The following is a 7,260-nucleotide window of genomic DNA, read 5'->3' as shown; positions in this document are numbered from 1 at the left end:
GAGAAGAATGTATGCAGTGTATTATTTGTTGGAACTGTACTTTCGATTTGATTTGAAACTGTCTCATTGCTATATGTTTATCAATAATACTTTGAAAATAAAAAAAAATAAAAAAAAAGATCCATCTCAAAAATCCTACTAGTTTTCCTCATCAAAGACAGTGATATCTGAGGTCTGAAGTTAAGAGAGGATTATTGTCTGTAATTGATAACTTAGGGACACAAGATTCTCTTCAAGCTTGTAACAACATGTGAAACAGTCCAATACTGAAGATGCAGATACTCAGTGGGGAGTGGTAGTTGGAACAGGTCCTTAGATTGACAGATAAAATAATAGTGTCAATCCACCCCATTGGTGCCTAACCAGCACACACTTCTTTCTCTGATTCTGGGAGAGGAAAGCTGGTTTCCAGTATGAGATTTAAAAGATACTCTTTTTTCTTTCCTTTATATACATGTTGCCAGTTTCTTTTTGCCTTTGAAATATCTTTATGACCAGTCCTTTCAACTGATGTAGACTGTGCTTCTTCAAGAACTCATAGTTCTCTTGTTTCCTAGGGCTTAGCATGTTTTGAAGTCACAATCCTCTAGTATGCAGATAATATACTGTTAAGTGCCCTATCAGAACAGCTTTGCAGCAAAGGCATGCATGCTCTGCTGAATTTTCCAGAAGACAGAGGTTACAAGTTTTCTAGATCTAAGGCACAACTTGGCAGACTTGAGGTAATATATTTAAGGATTAGCATACCCAAGGAAACCTGAGGATAGGGGAAGAGAATTAAACATTTTTTTTCTTCCCATAGCCTAAGACTCTAAAATGGTTAGGGAATTCCTAGGAATCATAGGGTTTCTCTGCATTTGAGTAGCAGGATGTGATGAAGATTTTAAAAGAAGGTTTTAAAAGAAGCCCAAAAAGTATATTTCCATATATTAAGCTGGACACTTGGTTCTAAAATTACATTTTTTTGTTTTTGTTTTTGAAATACTTTATTAGTCGTTTTGCAGAGGTACTTCCTTCCAAAAACCAAAATAATTGTAAGCAAACCTTTTCTTAGTGTCATAAAACTTCCAACTGGAGTTGACGACTGTTCCTGCAGATTAACACAGGAATGATGTAAGCTCTTAGCATCTGCCCAGCATCAGTCGGACAGGAGACATCATCTGCCAGTTAAAACCTGCAGCAATGGGAAAAAGGCCTTGGTTATTGTGGTCAGAGCCCCCAGACGACGCAGCAGGAGCAGCAGGGATGCTATCCAGGCTTCGTAGGACCTCAACCATCAGGGAAGGGGCAAAGCCCAAACCTTAGGTTTTCAGCCATCAGGTTAGGGGCTCTGCTCCTGCTTGGGGCTGCAGAGCTCTCATGCTGGAAATATGGAAGCAAGAGAACCACTAAGCACCAGCACTGTGAAGACCTCCCAGAGAGCTGAGCAGTCAGTCACCTAAACCAAAACAACATTTTAGAAGCTCAAACAAGCACTTCTAAATGCCTCAGCGCTGTGCTTACTGACAGGACACAGATCCATGCTGCATGTTGGTGAAAGGGAGGCCTGGCTTTGTAAGTGCTTACACAAGATTTCAGACCTGCTCAACAGAGTATAGGATACTGAGTTATGAATTAGACATTACAAAGGCATAGCCTGTGTGCCTTAGACTGTGGTTGTAGTATCTCTCAGTGTTGGAGGCATCCAAATTGACCTTCAGCAAAAACCTCTTGTATATACACTTTCCTATATAGCAAGACTTCTTTCTTCCAAAGGGAGCCTATGGCTATCAGACAGCTGACTTCTCAAATACCAAACTGTACTGCTAGAACAACCAGCCATTCAAATAAAGACAAGTTTCTCTTTAAACCCTTTCACCTTGCTACCATTAAAGGAGGAAAATGAGGTTGAAAGACCTGATTATAAGCAGGGAATTCTCCATATATATACACAGTCAGAGAAAAATTGTTAGACACACCCCTATTCACCCTGATTTGACTGTCTTCTGTGATGGTAATCCCTTTATGGAAGATAGAATGAAAAGGCAGTAGTGACTCTACATAGGACTCTTGAAATTTCCTCAATTGTGTCTGGGAGTAGTGCTCAGTTTGCAAAACTCATAATCTTGATCAGGGCTTTACAGTCAGTGAAGAATTGGTTCAAGGTATGCTTTCCTAGCATTTCATGCTCATGTTGCCATATGGAAAGAAAGAAATTATTAGCCAGCCAATGTAGCTCCCATTAAGTATCAAGGAGATAGATGAAATGGTCTTTTATTATCCATCTCTATGCCCTCCAAAATGCAGTATTTCACTACAGAGAACATCAAAAAGGAATTGATAAGTATTTTAAGGTAATCAGCTGGCTGGGACGACAGCAAAATACATTACATGAGGGGCCCTTTCCAGACCTCTCTTGATCACACCAACACAAATATTCTCAGTCAGAAATAAAATGGTCTGTCTCCCATGGGTATCAGTTTCTTCCATCAGAATGGTTACAATCAAAAGATGGCAAATTGTTCCTTTTTGGTGCTAGTTAATGGAAAATCAGTCTTTACAACAAATCTTTCACCTGGGGAGATGTAAATAGCAGCAGATGGCCTCAATGTTGTTTGTAGGAAAGGAATTTTCTCAGTCGAAACAACAGAAAGTTTAGACATGTGAGCTCTGCCAAAAAGACAACCTTCTCAACCAGACAATAACCCCTCTAGGTATACAGATGGAGACATGGAAATAGTTTGGAGAAGATAGGAAGCTTGATTTTATTCACATGACAAAAAGTAAGGGACTCCAGTACGTAATGGTCTGAGTAGATACTTTCATTTCATAAACTGAATTGAGGCCTTTTCTTGTAGAACTGAAAAGCCACAAAGGATGTTGAAGGTTTTGGTTTCAGAAATCATCCTCAGATTTGTACTTCCTAGGAGACTTCATAATGATAATGGGCATTTTTTAAAGGTCAGTCTTAAGGTACTTGGCATTCTCTATCCCATTACTGTGCCTGGAACCCAAAATCATTGGGAAAAGCAGACAAAATGAATGAGATACTAAAGAGTCATCTTTGAAAAATGGCTCAGGAAATCCGGGTACAGTACCTAACTTAGCACTTTCGGCTCTTATCAAAGTAAGAAATACATCTCAACTTCTAGGCCTCAGTCCCCTGAAATGCTTTATGGACATTCTTTTCTCATGAACAGTTTTCTTTTTGATAAAGAAAAAGATGCCTTAGTGAAGGTTGGCACCCCACAGGCTAACTTTCCATAGACTCTCCCATAGCTAATGGAAGCCTAACCTCAAAAGAAGGAAAATTCCATGTTGCACCCCAGAGATTTAGTACTGGTAAACTCTTCTCTATCATCTCCTTCCCTAGGACAACTTGGAAAAGACTGAACACCATGATCTCCATCAGCTATGAAGGTGGCAGACTTGGACTCCTGGACACACCACACTGAACTCAAGTCCTGAGAACAAGAGACTGTTGCTGAGTGTGAGCAGTCATGTGAATACTCCTGCAAACCCAGAGGAGACCTAAAATTCATGTTCGGGGAGACAAAGCCTTCAGAAACGTGATCTAAGGTGTTATGCTTAGCCTTTTTACTAACCACTTCACAAGTTAAATGAGAACTCAGTTCCTTACTCATATGGGCCCAGAATTTTTTTGTGGGGGAGGGCTGGCTCAGGCTGCCTTAAGGGCAGGTCTGGTGAGGCATGGGGATCTGGGGATCAGACCACAGTCCACTGCACCTGACAGGGTTTGCCCCAACAAACACATAAACAACTGAGCTAACCAGCAAGACCCATGGGCCCAGGAAAATGCAGTCGCTATAACAAATATGAAGCCTGATCTCCTTCTTGAGTAGATCAGGATTTCCTTGGTAGAATATTTTCTCTCCATGTGACTCTCCTTAGGCACATCCTACATCATCTATCACTTTCCTCTGTGGCCCCATAATCTCCTTGATCAGAAAATTTGGGACATCACTGAGTTACAGGATGTTACAAGACAGGTTCTATTGTGTCCTGAGTCCTCATTGACCTTGAAAAGCAAGGGCTAAAATGTTGGCTGTCCTTGCAGCCCTTCTTTTTCTCACAGAGAACAAATAGGTCAAGCAATGACCATGACTCATCCACATGGCTGACACTGACAAACAAACTGTGGTTCAGGGTTTCAAGGTAAATCCTGAGGGGATTTGACTGACCTTGTAAATATGAAAGTTACATTTCTTGTTATAGAGGTCTTGATTTATTCTTGGTCTTCACCATCCAGCAGAAAAGTATACAAACGAGGTATAAAAGTAAAGCCATATTAATATGCTGAGCTGTAAAAGGCTCAAGTCAACAACTTTTGACATTGTCAGTCCTGTGGATAACCCACTAATATTATGGACTACTGGACTATATTGGATTATTTTCCTGAATTCATGCACCTACAATATTTAAATGGAACTGGAAGACCATCTCTGACAAAACTAAACAAAAAAGGGGATACAAATGAAGGACTAGCTCTGTGACATTTTTTTTCTTTTACTTGTGTCTTTTTTTTTTCATTTACTACCCATTTAAAAAAAGAAAAACACCAAGTAAAAAAAAATCTTTTAATTGTGAGACAGTATGGTAATAATTGGTATGTCATAACAAGAAGTATGTATTTAGAAGACCAGAATAACAAACATTCCAAATGTAACAATTCTATTACACATTGCTGTCTTCAGTGCAGTTGCTTGGTTCACAGGTGTCAGCATATACAGTTAGTCATGTTGAGAATCCTACCAATTAACTGCTAGTTTCAAAAACCTGCTGGTGTTTCTCAGGATTATTGTCTTGCCCATCTTGTGCATACAAGTGTATGGCGTTGTCTCTGTTTTGTTTCCCAGCTTTTCTCCTTTCCCTCTCCTCATTGTCCAGTACTCAAGTTCTCTCTTTCCTTTTAGTTGTGTTATACCTTTCTATTTGGACTGTCCTGCTACAATGCTGTATGTGGTTAGATTTCTAAATTTCTGTGTAAATATATGTGTTTATTCCTATTTTTAAAATTTTTTTCTTCATATTATGTAAGGGCTTAAATTTCAACACATCAATACTTGATGGCAGATACCTTTTCCACTTTATGCCTAAAATGTTCTATAATTAGACAGATAGGGTAAACCGAACTGCATATGTTGCTGGGTAATAATAAGCTTATCTTCTGGAGGGTTAACAACGTAAGTTTGCAGATCAAAAATTGGAGAAAAGGAAGGGCCACCAACATTTTGGCCCAAGTCTTTCAAGGTCAGTGAAGACTCAAGCCATAGGACAACCTGTACTGTAACATCATGTAACTCAGTTGTGCCCCAAATTTTCTGATCAAGGAGATATAGAGCCACAGTGGAATGTGATAGATAATGTAGAGTGTGCCCAAGGAGAATCAGAGGGTGAAAAAACTTTCTCTCAGGCTTTCACAGAGAGCAAATTGGTCAAGCATTGGTTGTGACTCATCCACATGGCTGACTCTGCCAAAGGATCTACAAAGTGCAGTACAGGGTTACAGGATAAATCCTGAGGTGACTTGACTGACCTTATTAGATACAAAAGTCACATTTCTTGTTATATAGGTCTTGCTTTATCTTGGTCTTAACCATCTAGCAGAAAAGTATAAAAACAAGGTATATAAAGTAAAGCCATATTAATATGCTGAGCTGTAAAAGGCTCTAGTCAACAACTTCTGTAGATAACCCCTTACTATTGTGGACTACTGGACTGTGTTGGATTGTTTTGCTGAATTCAAGAACCTATAAATTTAGATGCCAATAGAATACCCATCTCTGACAGGACTGTACTGGAGAAGGGGAATACAGAGGAAGGACCATTTTTATATTTGTATATACAGAATAGTTAGGATAGATGTTCTGCTGTCTTCGCTTGTTTCAGTGAAAGGAAGGATTTGTAGTAGTAGTGTTTGGATGGGATGTCCTGGTTGCTTCTTGTGCTGTGGATGACCGCTGAGAAGATAACATGTACAATGTATTAATTATTGAAAATGTCCTATTAATCAGCTTGAAAAGTGTTTCATTGATATTCGCTTCTCAATAAAATATAAAGAAAATAAAAAATAAAAATAAAACAGATGAAGGACCATTCTGTATCTGTATATACAAAATAGTTAGAATAGATCTACAGTTATTTTCTCTTAATTTAATGAATAGAAGGATTTGTACTAATAGTGTTTGGACAGGATATCATGTCTGCATCTTGTACTGTGAATAATCACTACAAAGACAACAAAATAAATTGTATTTATTATTGAAACTGTCCTACTATTCAGTTTTGAAACTATCTAATTGCTATTTGTTTCTCAATAACATTAATCAAAAAAAAATAAATTTAAAAAAATTTTTAAAAGAAAGGACTTCCTTGGTATCCCTACTACAAGGTGACCATTGGAATAAGCTACAAGACAACATGATGAGAGTCAAAAAAGTTCAGGTTTAACAAGATTATTGAGTAACCTATAAACTATGCTTTTAATGATCCTGGAGACAATTGAATTTTTCTAACAATGCCACTGAAGCCACTCTACAGTACTAGTAAAACCCCTATTAATGAGAATAAGGGCCAACAGCCATAGGTGCCAAGATGGCTATTTTCAGATATGGGATGATTGTATATGGTTAACCCCCACTAAAGGAGCCTCAGTAGCAAGTCTCCCTTATGTTGGGACAGAAAGATCACGCTTATTGTCCATGCCTTAACCTACTAAATACTTGGGATGGACACCCCCAGAACAGTGTTTGCACACCATAGCTTTACACATTGAAGACTGGATTGTAACAGACTGGAGTTATATGGGAAATCCCCAATAAAATGCATTGGTTCTGTGAAACCAATTTGTGGCCTTAGCTATTCCCTTGATGGATAGGGAGATGCACTCTGGAATTTCTATGGTTACAAGGCAGAAGTCAAAAGTGTCGACAGATCTGGAGTCTTACCCTATCTATGATATCCACTGTCTAGAAGTGTCTCACTTGTATGATCATTTGGCTGTTGTCTTTATCCCTTCCCTAAGATTAAAAGATGCTATGTAACATATCAAAGCCTTGACTAACTGTACCCAATGGACTTTAAATGACATCTCTATTGGTTTAGCTACTGAATGAAGAAGTAAAATTAATGAGGCAAGCTCTCCTCCATAATTGAATGTCACTAAACATTCTTACAGCAGCACAAGGGAGTAATTGTACAATAGTAAAAGCTGGATATTGTGTGCATATACACTCCTAACTCTGATAATATCTCAGTGAC

This window comes from Octodon degus, unplaced genomic scaffold (genome assembly GCF_000260255.1).
Source record: "Octodon degus isolate 3935 unplaced genomic scaffold, OctDeg1.0 scaffold00025, whole genome shotgun sequence".
Taxonomy (NCBI): Eukaryota; Metazoa; Chordata; class Mammalia; order Rodentia; family Octodontidae; genus Octodon; species Octodon degus.
This window is presented reverse-complemented; position numbering follows the sequence as displayed.